Genomic DNA, 19,035 nt, shown 5'->3' on the forward strand with positions numbered 1-19,035 from the left:
GGTAACTGTCTCTGTTTAGGTAACTGTCTCTGCTTGGGTAACTGTCTCTGCTTAGGTAGCTGTCTCTGTTTAGGTAACAGTCTCTGTTTAGGTAACTGTCCCTGTTTAGGTAACTCTCTCTGTTAAGGTAACTGTCTCTGCTTAGGTAACTGTCTCTGTTCAGGTAACTGTCTCTGCTTAGGTAACTGTCTCTGTTTAGGTAACTGTCTCTGCTTAGGTAACTGTCTCTGCTCAGGTAACTCTCTCTTTTTAGGTAACTGTCTCTGCTTATGTAACTGTCTCTATTTAGGTAACTGTCTCTGCTTAAGTAACTGTCTCTGCTCAGGTAACTCTCTGTGATTAGGTAACTGTGTCTGTTCAGGTAGCTCTCTCTGTTTAGGTAACTGTCTCTGTTTAGGTAACTGTCTCTGATTAGGTAACTGTCTCTGCTCAGGTAACTGACTCTTCTTAGGTAACTGTCTCTGCTTAGGTAACTGTCTTTGTTTAGGTAACTGTCTCTGTTTGTGTAAGTGTTTCTGTTTAGGGAGCTGACTCTGTTTAGGTAACTGTCTATGTATAGGTAGCTGTCTCTGTTTAGGTAACTGTCTCTGTTTAGGTAACTGTCTCTGTTTAGGTAACTGTCTCTGCTCAGGTAACTGTCTCTGTTTAGGTAACTGTCCCTGTTTAGGTAACTGTCTCTGCTTAGGTAACTGTTTCTGCTTAGGTAGCTGTCTCTGTTTTGGTAACTGTCCCTGTTTAGGTAACTGTCTCTGTTTAGGTATATGTCTCTGCTTGGGGAACTGTCTCTGCTTAGGTAACTGTCTCTGTTTAGGTAACAGTCTATGCTTAGGAAACTGTCTCTGCTCAGGAAACTGTCTCTGTTTAGGTAACTGTCTCTGTTTAGGAAACTGTCTTTGCTCAGGTAACTGTCTCTGTTTAGGTAACTGTCCCTGTTTAGGGAAAAGTCTCTGTTTAGGTAACTGTCTCTGCTTACGTAGATGTCTCTGTTTAGGTAACTTTCTCTGTTTAGGTAACTGTCCCTGTTTAGGGAACTGTCTCTGTTTAGGTAACTGTCTCCGCATGGGTAACTGTCTCTGCTTAGGCAACTGTCTCTGCTCAGGTAACTCTCTCGGTTTAGGTACCTGTCTCTGTTTAGTTAGCACTCTCTGTTTAGGTAGCTCTCTCTGTTTAGGTAACTGTCTCTGTATAGGTAGCTGTCTCTGTTTATGGAGAAGTCTCTGCTTAGGGTGCTGTCTCTGTTTAGGTAACTGTCTCTGCTCTGGTAAATCTCTCTGTTTAGGTAACTGTCTCTGTTTAGGTAACTGTCTCTGATTAGGTAACTGTCTCTGCTCAGGTAACTGTCTCTGCTTAGGTACCTGTCTCTGCTCAGGTAACTGTCTCCGCTTAGGTAACTGTCTCTGTTTAGGTAACTGTCTCTGATTAGGTAACTGTCTCTTCTCTGGTAACTGTCTCTGCTTAGGTAACTGTCTCTGCCTAGTTAACTTTCTCTGTTTAGATAACTGTCACTGATTATGTAACTGTCTCTGCTCAGGTAACTGTCTCTGCTTAGGAAACTGTCTCTGTTTAGGTAAATGTCTGTGATTAGGTAACTGTCTCTGATTAGGTAATTGTCTCTGTTTAGGTAACTGCCTCTGATTAGGTAACTGTCTCTGTTTAGGTAACTGTCTCTGCTCAGGTAACTCTCTCTGCTTAGGTAACTGTCTCTGTTTAGGTAACTGTCTCGGATTAGGTAACTGTCTCTGTTTAGGTAACTGTGTCTGCTCAGGTAACTGACTCTGCATGGGAAACTGTCTCTGTTTAGGAAATGCCTCTGATTAGGTTACTGTCTCTGTTTAGGTAACTGTCTCTGTTTAGGTAGCTGTCTCTGTTTAGGTAACTGTCTCTGTATAGGTAGCTGTCTCTGTTTAGGGAGCAGTCTCTGCTTAGGTTGCTGTCTATGTTTAGGTAACTGTCTCTGCTCAGGTAACTGTCTCTCCTCTGGTAAATCTCTCTGTTTAGGTAACTGTCTTTGTTTAGGTAGCTCTCTCTGTTTAGGTAACTGTCTCTGTTTTGGTAACTGACTCTGTTTAGGTAACTATCTCTGCTTAGGTAAATGTCTCTGTTTAGGTAACTGTCTCTGTTTAGGTAACTGTCCCTGTTTAGTTAACTGTCTCTGCTCAGGTAACTTTCTCTGTTTTGATAAATGTCCCTGTTTAGGTAACATTCTCTGTTTAGGAAATTGTCTCTGTTTAGGTAACCGTCTCTGTTTAGGAAACTGTCTCTGCTCAGAGAGCTGTTTCTGTTTAGGTAACTGTCTCTGTTTAGCTAACTGTCTCTGCTCTGGTAACTGTCCCTGTTTAGGTAACTGTCTCTGTTTAGGTAACTGTCTCTGCTTGGGTAACTGTCTCTGCTTAGGTAGCTGTCTCTGTTTAGGTAACAGTCTCTGTTTAGGTAACTGTCCCTGTTTAGGTAACTCTCTCTGTTAAGGTAACTGTCTCTGTTCAGGTAACTGTCTCTGCTTAGGTAACTGTCTCTGTTTAGGTAACTGTCTCTGCTTAGGTAACTGTCTCTGCTCAGGTAACTCTCTCTGTTTAGGTAACTGTCTCTGCTTATGTAACTGTCTCTATTTAGGTAACTGTCTCTGTTTAGGTAACTGCCTCTGATTAGGTAACTGTCTCTGTTTAGGTAACTGTCTCTGCTCAGGTAACTCTCTCTGCTTAGGTAACTGTCTCTGTTTAGGTAACTGTCTCTGATTAGGTAACTGTCTCTGTTTAGGTAACTGTGTCTGCTCAGGTAACTGACTCTGCTTAGGTAACTGTCTCTGTTTAGGAACTGCCTCTGATTAGGTTAATGTCTCTGTTTAGGTAACTGTCTCTGTTTAGGTAGCTGTCTCTGTTTAGGTAACTGTCTCTGTATAGGTAGCTGTCTCTGTTTAGGGAGCAGTCTCTGCTTAGGTTGCTGTCTATGTTTAGGTAACTGTCTCTGCTCAGGTAACTGTCTCTCCTCTGGTAAATCTCTCTGTTTAGGTAACTGTCTCTGTTTAGGTAGCTCTCTCTGTTTAGGTAACTGTCTCTGTTTAGGTAACTGTCCCTGTTTAGTTAACTGTCTCTGCTCAGGTAACTTTCTCTGTTTTGATAAATGTCCCTGTTTAGGTAACATTCTCTGTTTAGGAAATTGTCTCTGTTTAGGAAACCGTCTCTGTTTAGGAAACTGTCTCTGCTCAGAGAGCTGTTTCTGTTTAGGTAACGGTCTCTGTTTAGCTAACTGTCTCTGCTCTGGTAACTGTCTCTGTTTAGGTAGCTGTCTCTGTTTAGGTAACTGTCTCTGTATAGGTAGCTGTCTCTGTTTAGGGAGCAGTCTCTGCTTAGGTTGCTGTCTATGTTTAGGTAACTGTCTCTGCTCAGGTAACTGTCTCTCCTCTGGTAAATCTCTCTGTTTAGGTAACTGTCTTTGTTTAGGTAGCTCTCTCTGTTTAGGTAACTGTTTCTGTTTTGGTAACTGACTCTGTTTAGGTAACTTTCTCTGCTTAGGTAAATGTCTCTGTTTTGATAAATGTCCCTGTTTAGGTAACATTCTCTGTTTAGGAAATTGTCTCTGTTTAGGTAACCGTCTCTGTTTAGGAAACTGTCTCTGCTCAGAGAGCTGTTTCTGTTTAGGTAACTGTCTCTGTTTAGCTAACTGTCTCTGCTCTGGTAACTGTCCCTGTTTAGGTAACTGTCTCTGTTTAGGTAACTGTCTCTGCTTGGGTAACTGTCTCTGCTTAGGTAGCTGTCTCTGTTTAGGTAACAGTCTCTGTTTAGGTAACTGTCCCTGTTTAGGTAACTCTCTCTGTTAAGGTAACTGTCTCTGTTCAGGTAACTGTCTCTGCTTAGGTAACTGTCTCTGTTTAGGTAACTGTCTCTGCTTAGGTAACTGTCTCTGCTCAGGTAACTCTCTCTGTTTAGGTAACTGTCTCTGCTTATGTAACTGTCTCTATTTAGGTAACTGTCTCTGTTTAGGTAACTGCCTCTGATTAGGTAACTGTCTCTGTTTAGGTAACTGTCTCTGCTCAGGTAACTCTCTCTGCTTAGGTAACTGTCTCTGTTTAGGTAACTGTCTCTGATTAGGTAACTGTCTCTGTTTAGGTAACTGTGTCTGCTCAGGTAACTGACTCTGCTTAGGTAACTGTCTCTGTTTAGGAACTGCCTCTGATTAGGTTAATGTCTCTGTTTAGGTAACTGTCTCTGTTTAGGTAGCTGTCTCTGTTTAGGTAACTGTCTCTGTATAGGTAGCTGTCTCTGTTTAGGGAGCAGTCTCTGCTTAGGTTGCTGTCTATGTTTAGGTAACTGTCTCTGCTCAGGTAACTGTCTCTCCTCTGGTAAATCTCTCTGTTTAGGTAACTGTCTCTGTTTAGGTAGCTCTCTCTGTTTAGGTAACTGTCTCTGTTTAGGTAACTGTCCCTGTTTAGTTAACTGTCTCTGCTCAGGTAACTTTCTCTGTTTTGATAAATGTCCCTGTTTAGGTAACATTCTCTGTTTAGGAAATTGTCTCTGTTTAGGAAACCGTCTCTGTTTAGGAAACTGTCTCTGCTCAGAGAGCTGTTTCTGTTTAGGTAACTGTCTCTGTTTAGCTAACTGTCTCTGCTCTGGTAACTGTCTCTGTTTAGGTAGCTGTCTCTGTTTAGGTAACTGTCTCTGTATAGGTAGCTGTCTCTGTTTAGGGAGCAGTCTCTGCTTAGGTTGCTGTCTATGTTTAGGTAACTGTCTCTGCTCAGGTAACTGTCTCTCCTCTGGTAAATCTCTCTGTTTAGGTAACTGTCTTTGTTTAGGTAGCTCTCTCTGTTTAGGTAACTGTTTCTGTTTTGGTAACTGACTCTGTTTAGGTAACTATCTCTGCTTAGGTAAATGTCTCTGTTTTGATAAATGTCCCTGTTTAGGTAACATTCTCTGTTTAGGAAATTGTCTCTGTTTAGGTAACCGTCTCTGTTTAGGAAACTGTCTCTGCTCAGAGAGCTGTTTCTGTTTAGGTAACTGTCTCTGTTTAGCTAACTGTCTCTGCTCTGGTAACTGTCCCTGTTTAGGTAACTGTCTCTGTTTAGGTAACTGTCTCTGCTTGGGTAACTGTCTCTGCTTAGGTAGCTGTCTCTGTTTAGGTAACAGTCTCTGTTTAGGTAACTGTCCCTGTTTAGGTAACTCTCTCTGTTAAGGTAACTGTCTCTGTTCAGGTAACTGTCTCTGCTTAGGTAACTGTCTCTGTTTAGGTAACTGTCTCTGCTTAGGTAACTGTCTCTGCTCAGGTAACTCTCTCTGTTTAGGTAACTGTCTCTGCTTATGTAACTGTCTCTATTTAGGTAACTGTCTCTGTTTAGGTAACTGCCTCTGATTAGGTAACTGTCTCTGTTTAGGTAACTGTCTCTGCTCAGGTAACTCTCTCTGCTTAGGTAACTGTCTCTGTTTAGGTAACTGTCTCTGATTAGGTAACTGTCTCTGTTTAGGTAACTGTGTCTGCTCAGGTAACTGACTCTGCTTAGGTAACTGTCTCTGTTTAGGAACTGCCTCTGATTAGGTTAATGTCTCTGTTTAGGTAACTGTCTCTGTTTAGGTAGCTGTCTCTGTTTAGGTAACTGTCTCTGTATAGGTAGCTGTCTCTGTTTAGGGAGCAGTCTCTGCTTAGGTTGCTGTCTATGTTTAGGTAACTGTCTCTGCTCAGGTAACTGTCTCTCCTCTGGTAAATCTCTCTGTTTAGGTAACTGTCTCTGTTTAGGTAGCTCTCTCTGTTTAGGTAACTGTCTCTGTTTAGGTAACTGTCCCTGTTTAGTTAACTGTCTCTGCTCAGGTAACTTTCTCTGTTTTGATAAATGTCCCTGTTTAGGTAACATTCTCTGTTTAGGAAATTGTCTCTGTTTAGGTAACCGTCTCTGTTTAGGAAACTGTCTCTGCTCAGAGAGCTGTTTCTGTTTAGGTAACTGTCTCTGTTTAGCTAACTGTCTCTGCTCTGGTAACTGTCCCTGTTTAGGTAACTGTCTCTGTTTAGGTAACTGTCTCTGCTTATGTAACTGTCTCTATTTAGGTAACTGTCTCTGCTTAGGTAACTGTCTCTGCTCAGGTAACTCTCTGTGTTTAGGTAACTGTGTCTGTTCAGGTAGCTCTCTCTGTTTAGGTAACTGTCTCTGTTTAGGTAACTGTCTCTGATTAGGTAACTGTCTCTGCTCAGGTAACTGACTCTTCTTAGGTAACTGTCTCTGCTTAGGTAACTGTCTTTGTTTAGGTAACTGTCTCTGTTTGTGTAAGTGTTTCTGTTTAGGGAGCTGTCTCTGTTTAGGTAACTGTCTATGTATAGGTAGCTGTCTCTGTTTAGGTAACTGTCTCTGTTTAGGTAACTGTCTCTGTTGAGGTAACTGTCTCTGCTCAGGTAACTGTCTCTGTTTAGGTAACTGTCCCTGTTTAGGTAACTGTCTCTGTTTAGGTAACTGTCTCTCCTTAGGTAGCTGTCTCTGCTTAGGTAGCTGTCTCTGTTTAGGTAACTGTCTCTGTTTAGGTAACTGTCTCTGTTTAGGTATATGTCTCTGCTTGGGGAACTGTCTCTGCTTAGGTAACTGTCTCTGTTTAGGTAACAGTCTATGCTTAGGAAACTGTCTCTGCTCAGGAAACTGTCTCTGTTTAGGAAACTGTCTTTGCTCAGGTAACTGTCTCTGTTTAGGTAACTGTCCCTGTTTAGGGAAAAGTCTCTGTTTAGGTAACTGTCTCTGCTTAGGTAGATGTCTCTGTTTAGGTAACTGTCTCTGTTTAGGTAACTGTCCCTGTTTAGGGAACTGTCTCTGTTTAGGTAACTGTCTCCGCATGGGTAACTGTCTCTGCTTAGGCAACTGTCTCTGCTCAGGTAACTCTCTCGGTTTAGGTACCTGTCTCTGTTTAGTTAGCACTCTCTGTTTAGGTAGCTCTCTCTGTTTAGGTAACTGTCTCTGTATAGGTAGCTGTCTCTGTTTATGGAGAAGTCTCTGCTAAGGGTGCTGTCTCTGTTTAGGTAACTGTCTCTGCTCTGGTAAATCTCTCTGTTTAGGTAACTGTCTCTGTTTAGGTAACTGTCTCTGATTAGGTAACTGTCTCTGCTCAGGTAACTGTCTCTGCATAGGTAACTGTCTCGCTTAGGTAACTGTCTCTGATTATGTAACTGTCTCTGTTTAGGTAACTGTCTCTGTATAGGTAGCTGTCTCTGTTTAGGGAGCAGTCTCTGCTTAGGTTGCTGTCTATGTTTAGGTAACTGTCTCTGCTCAGGTAACTGTCTCTCCTCTGGTAAATCTCTCTGTTTAGGTAACTGTCTCTGTTTAGGTAGCTCTCTCTGTTTAGGTAACTGTCTCTGTTTAGGTAACTGTCCCTGTTTAGTTAACTGTCTCTGCTCAGGTAACTTTCTCTGTTTTGATAAATGTCCCTGTTTAGGTAACATTCTCTGTTTAGGAAATTGTCTCTGTTTAGGTAACCGTCTCTGTTTAGGAAACTGTCTCTGCTCAGAGAGCTGTTTCTGTTTAGGTAACTGTCTCTGTTTAGCTAACTGTCTCTGCTCTGGTAACTGTCCCTGTTTAGGTAACTGTCTCTGTTTAGGTAACTGTCTCTGCTTATGTAACTGTCTCTATTTAGGTAACTGTCTCTGCTTAGGTAACTGTCTCTGCTCAGGTAACTCTCTGTGTTTAGGTAACTGTGTCTGTTCAGGTAGCTCTCTCTGTTTAGGTAACTGTCTCTGTTTAGGTAACTGTCTCTGATTAGGTAACTGTCTCTGCTCAGGTAACTGACTCTTCTTAGGTAACTGTCTCTGCTTAGGTAACTGTCTTTGTTTAGGTAACTGTCTCTGTTTGTGTAAGTGTTTCTGTTTAGGGAGCTGTCTCTGTTTAGGTAACTGTCTATGTATAGGTAGCTGTCTCTGTTTAGGTAACTGTCTCTGTTTAGGTAACTGTCTCTGTTGAGGTAACTGTCTCTGCTCAGGTAACTGTCTCTGTTTAGGTAACTGTCCCTGTTTAGGTAACTGTCTCTGTTTAGGTAACTGTCTCTCCTTAGGTAACTGTCTCTGCTTAGGTAGCTGTCTCTGTTTAGGTAACTGTCTCTGTTTAGGTAACTGTCTCTGTTTAGGTATATGTCTCTGCTTGGGGAACTGTCTCTGCTTAGGTAACTGTCTCTGTTTAGGTAACAGTCTATGCTTAGGAAACTGTCTCTGCTCAGGAAACTGTCTCTGTTTAGGAAACTGTCTTTGCTCAGGTAACTGTCTCTGTTTAGGTAACTGTCCCTGTTTAGGGAAAAGTCTCTGTTTAGGTAACTGTCTCTGCTTAGGTAGATGTCTCTGTTTAGGTAACTGTCTCTGTTTAGGTAACTGTCCCTGTTTAGGGAACTGTCTCTGTTTAGGTAACTGTCTCCGCATGGGTAACTGTCTCTGCTTAGGCAACTGTCTCTGCTCAGGTAACTCTCTCGGTTTAGGTACCTGTCTCTGTTTAGTTAGCACTCTCTGTTTAGGTAGCTCTCTCTGTTTAGGTAACTATCTCTGTATAGGTAGCTGTCTCTGTTTATGGAGAAGTCTCTGCTTAGGGTGCTGTCTCTGTTTAGGTAACTGTCTCTGCTCTGGTAAATCTCTCTGTTTAGGTAACTGTCTCTGTTTAGGTAACTGTCTCTGATTAGGTAACTGTCTCTGCTCAGGTAACTGTCTCTGCATAGGTAACTGTCTCGCTTAGGTAACTGTCTCTGATTATGTAACTGTCTCTGCTTAGGTAACTGTCTCAGCTCAGGTAACTGTCTCTGCTTAGATAACTGCCTCTGTTTAGGTAACTGTTAATTTTAGGTAGCTGTCTCTGTTTAGGTAACTCTCTCTGTATAAGTAGCTGTCTCTGTTTTGGGAGCAGTCTCTGCTTAGGATGCTGTCTCTTTTTAGGTAAATGTCTCTGCTTTGGTAAATCTCTCTATTTAGGTAACTGTCTCTGCTTAGGTAACTGTCTCTGCATAGGTAACTGTCTCTGCTCAGTTAACTGTCTCTGCTTAGATAACGGTCTCTGCTTAGGTAACTGTCTCTGCTTAGGTAACTGTCTCTGCTGAGGTAACTGTCTCTTATATGGTAACTGTCTATGCTTAGGTAACTCTCTCTGTTTAGGTAACTGTCTCTGATTAGGTAACTGACTCTGCTCAGGTAACTGTCTCTGCTTAGGTAACTGTCTCTGCTCATGTAACTGTCTCTGCTCAGGTGAATGTCTCTGCTTAGGTAACTGTCTCTGCTCAGGTAACTGTCTCTGCTTAGATAACCGTCTCTGTTTAGGTAACTGTCTCTGCTTAGGTAACTGTCTCTGCTCAGGTAAGTGTCTCTGTTTAGGTAACTGTCTTTGATTAGGTAACTGTCTCTGCTCATGTAACTGTCTCTGCTTAGGCAACTGTCTCTGTTTAGGTAACTGTCTCTGATTAGGTAACGGTCTCTGCTTAGGTAACTGTCTTTGTTTAGGTAACTGTCTCTGTTTAGGTAACTGTCTCTGTTTAGGTAACAGTCTCTGTTTAGGTTACTGTCTCTGTTTAGGTAGCTGTCTCTGTTTAGGTAACTGTCTCGGTATAGGTAGCTGTTTCTATTTAGGGAGCAGTCTCTGCGTAGGTTGCTGTCTCTGTTTAGGTAACTGTCTCTGCTCTGGTAAATCTCTCTGTTTAGGTAACTGTCTCTGTTTAGGTAACTGTCTCCGCATAGGTAACTGTCTCTGCTCAGTAAATTGTCTCTGCTTAGATAACGGTCTCTGCTAAGCTAACTGTCTCTGCTTAGGTAACTGTCTCTGTTCAGGTAACTGTCTCTGCTTAGGTAACTGTCTCTGTTTAGGTAACTGTCTCTGCTAAGGTAACTGCCTCTGCTCAGGTAACTCTCTCTGTTTAGGTAATTATCTCTGCTTAGGTAACTGTCTCTGTTTAGGTAACTGTCTCTGCTTGGGTAACTGTCTCTGCTCAGGTAACTCTCTGTGTTTAGGTAACTGTCTCTGTTCAGGTAGCTCTCTCTGTTTAGGTAACTGTCGCTGTTTAGGTAACTGTCTCAGATTAGGTAACTGTCTCTGCTCAGGTAACTGACTCTGCTTAGGTAACTGTCTCTGCTTAGGTAACTGTCTTTGTTTAGGTAACTGTCTCTGTTTGTGTAAGTGTTTCTGTTTAGGTAGCTGTCTCTGTTTAGGTAACTGTCTATGTATAGGTAGCTGTCTCTGTTCAGGTAACTGTCTCTGTTTAGGTAACTGTCTCTGCTCAGGTAACTGTCTCTGTTTAGGTAACTGTCCCTGTTTAGGTAACTGTCTCTGTTTAGGTAACTGTCTCTGCTTAGATAACCGTCTCTGTTTAGGTAACTGTCTCTGCTTAGGTAACTGTCTATGCTCAGGTAAGTGTCTCTGTTTAGGTAACTGTCTTTGATTAGGTAACTGTCTCTGCTCATGTAACTGTCTCTGCTTAGGCAACTGTCTCTGTTTAGGTAACTGTCTCTGATTAGGTAACGGTCTCTGCTTAGGTAACTGTCTTTGTTTAGGTAACTGTCTCTGTTTAGGTAACTGTCTCTGTTTAGGTAACAGTCTCTGTTTAGGTTACTGTCTCTGTTTAGGTAGCTGTCTCTGTTTAGGTAACTGTCTCGGTATAGGTAGCTGTTTCTATTTAGGGAGCAGTCTCTGCGTAGGTTGCTGTCTCTGTTTAGGTAACTGTCTCTGCTCTGGTAAATCTCTCTGTTTAGGTAACTGTCTCTGTTTAGGTAACTGTCTCCGCATAGGTAACTGTCTCTGCTCAGTTAATTGTCTCTGCTTAGATAAAGGTCTCTGCTAAGCTAACTGTCTCTGCTTAGGTAACTGTCTCTGTTCAGGTAACTGTCTCTGCTTAGGTAACTGTCTCTGTTTAGGTAACTGTCTCTGCTAAGGTAACTGCCTCTGCTCAGGTAACTCTCTCTGTTTAGGTAATTATCTCTGCTTAGGTAACTGTCTCTGTTTAGGTAACTGTCTCTGCTTGGGTAACTGTCTCTGCTCAGGTAACTCTCTGTGTTTAGGTAACTGTCTCTGTTCAGGTAGCTCTCTCTGTTTAGGTAACTGTCGCTGTTTAGGTAACTGTCTCAGATTAGGTAACTGTCTCTGCTCAGGTAACTGACTCTGCTTAGGTAACTGTCTCTGCTTAGGTAACTGTCTTTGTTTAGGTAACTGTCTCTGTTTGTGTAAGTGTTTCTGTTTAGGTAGCTGTCTCTGTTTAGGTAACTGTCTATGTATAGGTAGCTGTCTCTGTTCAGGTAACTGTCTCTGTTTAGGTAACTGTCCCTGTTTAGGTAACTGTCTCTGTTTAGGTAACTGTCTCTGCTTGGGTAACTGTCTCTGCTTAGTTAGCTGTCTCTGTTTAGGTAACTGTCTCTGTTTAGGTAACTGTCTCTGTTTAGGTATATGTCTCTGCTTGGGGAAGTGTCTCTGCTTGGGTAACTGTCTCTGTTTAGGTAAATGTCCCTGTTTAGGTAACTATCTCAGTGTAGGTAACTGTCTCTGTTTAGGTAACAGTCTATGTTTAGGAAACTGTCTCTGCTCAGGAAACTGTCTCTGTTTAGGTAACTGTCTCTGTTTAGGAAACTGTCTTTGCTCAGGTAACTGTCTCTGTTTAGGTAACTGTCCCTGTTTAGGGAACTGTCTCTGTTTAGGTAACTGTCTCTGCTTAGGTAACTGTCTCCGCTTAGGTAGCTGTCTCTGTTTAGGTAACTGTCTCTGTTTAGGTAACTGTCTCTGTTTAGGGAACTGTCTCTGTTTAGGTAACTGTCTCCGCATGGGCACTGTCTCTGCTTAGGCAACTGTCTCTGCTCAGGTAACTCTCTCTGTGTAGGTAACTGTCTCTGTTTAGGTAGATCTCTCTGTTTCGGTCGCTGTCTCAGTTTAGGTAACTGTCTCTGTATAGGTAGGTGTCTCTGTTTATGGAGCAGTCTCTGCTATGGGTGCTGTCTCTGTTTAGGTAAGTGTCTGTGCTCTGGTAAATCTCTCTGTTTAGGCAACTGTCTCTGTTTAGGTAACTGTCTCTGAATAGGTAACTGTCTCTGCTCAGGTAACTGTCTCTGCTTAGGTAACTGACTCTGCTTAGGTAACTGTCTCTGATTATGTAACTGTCTCTGCTTAGGTAACTGTCTCTGCTCAGGTAACTGTCTCTGCTCAGGTAACTGTCTCTGCTCAGATAATTGTCTCTGTTTAGGTAACTGTCAAGTTTAGGTATCTGTCTCTGTTTAGGTAATTGTCTCTGTATAAGTAGCTGTCTCTGTTTTGGGAGCAGTCTCTGCTTAGGTTGCTGTCTCTGTTTAGGTAACTGTCTCTGCTTTGGTAAATCTCTCTATTTAGGTAACTCTCTCTGCTTAGGTAACTGTCTCTGCATAGGTAACTGTCTCTGCTCAGTTAACTGTCTCTGTTGAGATAACGGTCTCTGCTTAGGTAACTGTCTCTGCTGAGGTAACTGTCTCTGCTCAGTTAACTGTCTCTGCTAAGGTAACTGTCTCTGTTTAGGTAACTGTCTCTGTTTAGGTAACTGTCCCTGTTTAGTTAACTGTCTCTGCTCAGGTAACTTTCTCTGTTTTGATAAATGTCCCTGTTTAGGTAACATTCTCTGTTTAGGAAATTGTCTCTGTTTAGGTAACCGTCTCTGTTTAGGAAACTGTCTCTGCTCAGAGAGCTGTTTCTGTTTAGGTAACTGTCTCTGTTTAGCTAACTGTCTCTGCTCTGGTAACTGTCCCTGTTTAGGTAACTGTCTCTGTTTAGGTAACTGTCTCTGCTTGGGTAACTGTCTCTGCTTAGGTAGCTGTCTCTGTTTAGGTAACAGTCTCTGTTTAGGTAACTGTCCCTGTTTAGGTAACTCTCTCTGTTAAGGTAACTGTCTCTGTTCAGGTAACTGTCTCTGCTTAGGTAACTGTCTCTGTTTAGGTAACTGTCTCTGCTTAGGTAACTGTCTCTGCTCAGGTAACTCTCTCTGTTTAGGTAACTGTCTCTGCTTATGTAACTGTCTCTATTTAGGTAACTGTCTCTGTTTAGGTAACTGCCTCTGATTAGGTAACTGTCTCTGTTTAGGTAACTGTCTCTGCTCAGGTAACTCTCTCTGCTTAGGTAACTGTCTCTGTTTAGGTAACTGTCTCTGATTAGGTAACTGTCTCTGTTTAGGTAACTGTGTCTGCTCAGGTAACTGACTCTGCTTAGGTAACTGTCTCTGTTTAGGAACTGCCTCTGATTAGGTTAATGTCTCTGTTTAGGTAACTGTCTCTGTTTAGGTAGCTGTCTCTGTTTAGGTAACTGTCTCTGTATAGGTAGCTGTCTCTGTTTAGGGAGCAGTCTCTGCTTAGGTTGCTGTCTATGTTTAGGTAACTGTCTCTGCTCAGGTAACTGTCTCTCCTCTGGTAAATCTCTCTGTTTAGGTAACTGTCTCTGTTTAGGTAGCTCTCTCTGTTTAGGTAACTGTCTCTGTTTAGGTAACTGTCCCTGTTTAGTTAACTGTCTCTGCTCAGGTAACTTTCTCTGTTTTGATAAATGTCCCTGTTTAGGTAACATTCTCTGTTTAGGAAATTGTCTCTGTTTAGGAAACCGTCTCTGTTTAGGAAACTGTCTCTGCTCAGAGAGCTGTTTCTGTTTAGGTAACGGTCTCTGTTTAGCTAACTGTCTCTGCTCTGGTAACTGTCTCTGTTTAGGTAGCTGTCTCTGTTTAGGTAACTGTCTCTGTATAGGTAGCTGTCTCTGTTTAGGGAGCAGTCTCTGCTTAGGTTGCTGTCTATGTTTAGGTAACTGTCTCTGCTCAGGTAACTGTCTCTCCTCTGGTAAATCTCTCTGTTTAGGTAACTGTCTTTGTTTAGGTAGCTCTCTCTGTTTAGGTAACTGTTTCTGTTTTGGTAACTGACTCTGTTTAGGTAACTTTCTCTGCTTAGGTAAATGTCTCTGTTTTGATAAATGTCCCTGTTTAGGTAACATTCTCTGTTTAGGAAATTGTCTCTGTTTAGGTAACCGTCTCTGTTTAGGAAACTGTCTCTGCTCAGAGAGCTGTTTCTGTTTAGGTAACTGTCTCTGTTTAGCTAACTGTCTCTGCTCTGGTAACTGTCCCTGTTTAGGTAACTGTCTCTGTTTAGGTAACTGTCTCTGCTTGGGTAACTGTCTCTGCTTAGGTAGCTGTCTCTGTTTAGGTAACAGTCTCTGTTTAGGTAACTGTCCCTGTTTAGGTAACTCTCTCTGTTAAGGTAACTGTCTCTGTTCAGGTAACTGTCTCTGCTTAGGTAACTGTCTCTGTTTAGGTAACTGTCTCTGCTTAGGTAACTGTCTCTGCTCAGGTAACTCTCTCTGTTTAGGTAACTGTCTCTGCTTATGTAACTGTCTCTATTTAGGTAACTGTCTCTGTTTAGGTAACTGCCTCTGATTAGGTAACTGTCTCTGTTTAGGTAACTGTCTCTGCTCAGGTAACTCTCTCTGCTTAGGTAACTGTCTCTGTTTAGGTAACTGTCTCTGATTAGGTAACTGTCTCTGTTTAGGTAACTGTGTCTGCTCAGGTAACTGACTCTGCTTAGGTAACTGTCTCTGTTTAGGAACTGCCTCTGATTAGGTTAATGTCTCTGTTTAGGTAACTGTCTCTGTTTAGGTAGCTGTCTCTGTTTAGGTAACTGTCTCTGTATAGGTAGCTGTCTCTGTTTAGGGAGCAGTCTCTGCTTAGGTTGCTGTCTATGTTTAGGTAACTGTCTCTGCTCAGGTAACTGTCTCTCCTCTGGTAAATCTCTCTGTTTAGGTAACTGTCTCTGTTTAGGTAGCTCTCTCTGTTTAGGTAACTGTCTCTGTTTAGGTAACTGTCCCTGTTTAGTTAACTGTCTCTGCTCAGGTAACTTTCTCTGTTTTGATAAATGTCCCTGTTTAGGTAACATTCTCTGTTTAGGAAATTGTCTCTGTTTAGGAAACCGTCTCTGTTTAGGAAACTGTCTCTGCTCAGAGAGCTGTTTCTGTTTAGGTAACTGTCTCTGTTTAGCTAACTGTCTCTGCTCTGGTAACTGTCTCTGTTTAGGTAGCTGTCTCTGTTTAGGTAACTGTCTCTGTATAGGTAGCTGTCTCTGTTTAGGGAGCAGTCTCTGCTTAGGTTGCTGTCTATGTTTAGGTAACTGTCTCTGCTCAGGTAACTGTCTCTCCTCTGGTAAATCTCTCTGTTTAGGTAACTGTCTTTGTTTAGGTAGCTCTCTCTGTTTAGGTAACTGTTTCTGTTTTGGTAACTGACTCTGTTTAGGTAACTATCTCTGCTTAGGTAAATGTCTCTGTTTTGATAAATGTCCCTGTTTAGGTAACATTCTCTGTTTAGGAAATTGTCTCTGTTTAGGTAACCGTCTCTGTTTAGGAAACTGTCTCTGCTCAGAGAGCTGTTTCTGTTTAGGTAACTGTCTCTGTTTAGCTAACTGTCTCTGCTCTGGTAACTGTCCCTGTTTAGGTAACTGTCTCTGTTTAGGTAACTGTCTCTGCTTGGGTAACTGTCTCTGCTTAGGTAGCTGTCTCTGTTTAGGTAACAGTCTCTGTTTAGGTAACTGTCCCTGTTTAGGTAACTCTCTCTGTTAAGGTAACTGTCTCTGTTCAGGTAACTGTCTCTGCTTAGGTAACTGTCTCTGTTTAGGTAACTGTCTCTGCTTAGGTAACTGTCTCTGCTCAGGTAACTCTCTCTGTTTAGGTAACTGTCTCTGCTTATGTAACTGTCTCTATTTAGGTAACTGTCTCTGTTTAGGTAACTGCCTCTGATTAGGTAACTGTCTCTGTTTAGGTAACTGTCTCTGCTCAGGTAACTCTCTCTGCTTAGGTAACTGTCTCTGTTTAGGTAACTGTCTCTGATTAGGTAACTGTCTCTGTTTAGGTAACTGTGTCTGCTCAGGTAACTGACTCTGCTTAGGTAACTGTCTCTGTTTAGGAACTGCCTCTGATTAGGTTAATGTCTCTGTTTAGGTAACTGTCTCTGTTTAGGTAGCTGTCTCTGTTTAGGTAACTGTCTCTGTATAGGTAGCTGTCTCTGTTTAGGGAGCAGTCTCTGCTTAGGTTGCTGTCTATGTTTAGGTAACTGTCTCTGCTCAGGTAACTGTCTCTCCTCTGGTAAATCTCTCTGTTTAGGTAACTGTCTCTGTTTAGGTAGCTCTCTCTGTTTAGGTAACTGTCTCTGTTTAGGTAACTGTCCCTGTTTAGTTAACTGTCTCTGCTCAGGTAACTTTCTCTGTTTTGATAAATGTCCCTGTTTAGGTAACATTCTCTGTTTAGGAAATTGTCTCTGTTTAGGTAACCGTCTCTGTTTAGGAAACTGTCTCTGCTCAGAGAGCTGTTTCTGTTTAGGTAACTGTCTCTGTTTAGCTAACTGTCTCTGCTCTGGTAACTGTCCCTGTTTAGGTAACTGTCTCTGTTTAGGTAACTGTCTCTGCTTATGTAACTGTCTCTATTTAGGTAACTGTCTCTGCTTAGGTAACTGTCTCTGCTCAGGTAACTCTCTGTGTTTAGGTAACTGTGTCTGTTCAGGTAGCTCTCTCTGTTTAGGTAACTGTCTCTGTTTAGGTAACTGTCTCTGATTAGGTAACTGTCTCTGCTCAGGTAACTGACTCTTCTTAGGTAACTGTCTCTGCTTAGGTAACTGTCTTTGTTTAGGTAACTGTCTCTGTTTGTGTAAGTGTTTCTGTTTAGGGAGCTGTCTCTGTTTAGGTAACTGTCTATGTATAGGTAGCTGTCTCTGTTTAGGTAACTGTCTCTGTTTAGGTAACTGTCTCTGTTGAGGTAACTGTCTCTGCTCAGGTAACTGTCTCTGTTTAGGTAACTGTCCCTGTTTAGGTAACTGTCTCTGTTTAGGTAACTGTCTCTCCTTAGGTAGCTGTCTCTGCTTAGGTAGCTGTCTCTGTTTAGGTAACTGTCTCTGTTTAGGTAACTGTCTCTGTTTAGGTATATGTCTCTGCTTGGGGAACTGTCTCTGCTTAGGTAACTGTCTCTGTTTAGGTAACAGTCTATGCTTAGGAAACTGTCTCTGCTCAGGAAACTGTCTCTGTTTAGGAAACTGTCTTTGCTCAGGTAACTGTCTCTGTTTAGGTAACTGTCCCTGTTTAGGGAAAAGTCTCTGTTTAGGTAACTGTCTCTGCTTAGGTAGATGTCTCTGTTTAGGTAACTGTCTCTGTTTAGGTAACTGTCCCTGTTTAGGGAACTGTCTCTGTTTAGGTAACTGTCTCCGCATGGGTAACTGTCTCTGCTTAGGCAACTGTCTCTGCTCAGGTAACTCTCTCGGTTTAGGTACCTGTCTCTGTTTAGTTAGCACTCTCTGTTTAGGTAGCTCTCTCTGTTTAGGTAACTGTCTCTGTATAGGTAGCTGTCTCTGTTTATGGAGAAGTCTCTGCTAAGGGTGCTGTCTCTGTTTAGGTAACTGTCTCTGCTCTGGTAAATCTCTCTGTTTAGGTAACTGTCTCTGTTTAGGTAACTGTCTCTGATTAGGTAACTGTCTCTGCTCAGGTAACTGTCTCTGCATAGGTAACTGTCTCGCTTAGGTAACTGTCTCTGATTATGTAACTGTCTCTGTTTAGGTAACTGTCTCTGTATAGGTAGCTGTCTCTGTTTAGGGAGCAGTCTCTGCTTAGGTTGCTGTCTATGTTTAGGTAACTGTCTCTGCTCAGGTAACTGTCTCTCCTCTGGTAAATCTCTCTGTTTAGGTAACTGTCTCTGTTTAGGTAGCTCTCTCTGTTTAGGTAACTGTCTCTGTTTAGGTAACTGTCCCTGTTTAGTTAACTGTCTCTGCTCAGGTAACTTTCTCTGTTTTGATAAATGTCCCTGTTTAGGTAACATTCTCTGTTTAGGAAATTGTCTCTGTTTAGGTAACCGTCTCTGTTTAGGAAACTGTCTCTGCTCAGAGAGCTGTTTCTGTTTAGGTAACTGTCTCTGTTTAGCTAACTGTCTCTGCTCTGGTAACTGTCCCTGTTTAGGTAACTGTCTCTGTTTAGGTAACTGTCTCTGCTTATGTAACTGTCTCTATTTAGGTAACTGTCTCTGCTTAGGTAACTGTCTCTGCTCAGGTAACTCTCTGTGTTTAGGTAACTGTGTCTGTTCAGGTAGCTCTCTCTGTTTAGGTAACTGTCTCTGTTTAGGTAACTGTCTCTGATTAGGTAACTGTCTCTGCTCAGGTAACTGACTCTTCTTAGGTAACTGTCTCTGCTTAGGTAACTGTCTTTGTTTAGGTAACTGTCTCTGTTTGTGTAAGTGTTTCTGTTTAGGGAGCTGTCTCTGTTTAGGTAACTGTCTATGTATAGGTAGCTGTCTCTGTTTAGGTAACTGTCTCTGTTTAGGTAACTGTCTCTGTTGAGGTAACTGTCTCTGCTCAGGTAACTGTCTCTGTTTAGGTAACTGTCCCTGTTTAGGTAACTGTCTCTGTTTAGGTAACTGTCTCTCCTTAGGTAACTGTCTCTGCTTAGGTAGCTGTCTCTGTTTAGGTAACTGTCTCTGTTTAGGTAACTGTCTCTGTTTAGGTATATGTCTCTGCTTGGGGAACTGTCTCTGCTTAGGTAACTGTCTCTGTTTAGGTAACAGTCTATGCTTAGGAAACTGTCTCTGCTCAGGAAACTGTCTCTGTTTAGGAAACTGTCTTTGCTCAGGTAACTGTCTCTGTTTAGGTAACTGTCCCTGTTTAGGGAAAAGTCTCTGTTTAGGTAACTGTCTCTGCTTAGGTAGATGTCTCTGTTTAGGTAACTGTCTCTGTTTAGGTAACTGTCCCTGTTTAGGGAACTGTCTCTGTTTAGGTAACTGTCTCCGCATGGGTAACTGTCTCTGCTTAGGCAACTGTCTCTGCTCAGGTAACTCTCTCGGTTTAGGTACCTGTCTCTGTTTAGTTAGCACTCTCTGTTTAGGTAGCTCTCTCTGTTTAGGTAACTATCTCTGTATAGGTAGCTGTCTCTGTTTATGGAGAAGTCTCTGCTTAGGGTGCTGTCTCTGTTTAGGTAACTGTCTCTGCTCTGGTAAATCTCTCTGTTTAGGTAACTGTCTCTGTTTAGGTAACTGTCTCTGATTAGGTAACTGTCTCTGCTCAGGTAACTGTCTCTGCATAGGTAACTGTCTCGCTTAGGTAACTGTCTCTGATTATGTAA

The 19,035-nt window shown here is 42.2% G+C and overlaps 1 protein-coding gene across 1 annotated transcript in view; it reads right to left on the reverse strand.

Moving 5' to 3' along the window:
* Nucleotides 1-19,035, reverse strand: part of cacna1g (calcium channel, voltage-dependent, T type, alpha 1G subunit) — a 1,015,897-nt gene that overhangs the window by 815,667 nt on the left and 181,195 nt on the right. The window lies entirely within an intron of this gene.

This window comes from Cetorhinus maximus, chromosome 24 (genome assembly GCF_964194155.1).
Source record: "Cetorhinus maximus chromosome 24, sCetMax3.hap1.1, whole genome shotgun sequence".
NCBI classification, from domain to species: Eukaryota; Metazoa; Chordata; class Chondrichthyes; order Lamniformes; family Cetorhinidae; genus Cetorhinus; species Cetorhinus maximus.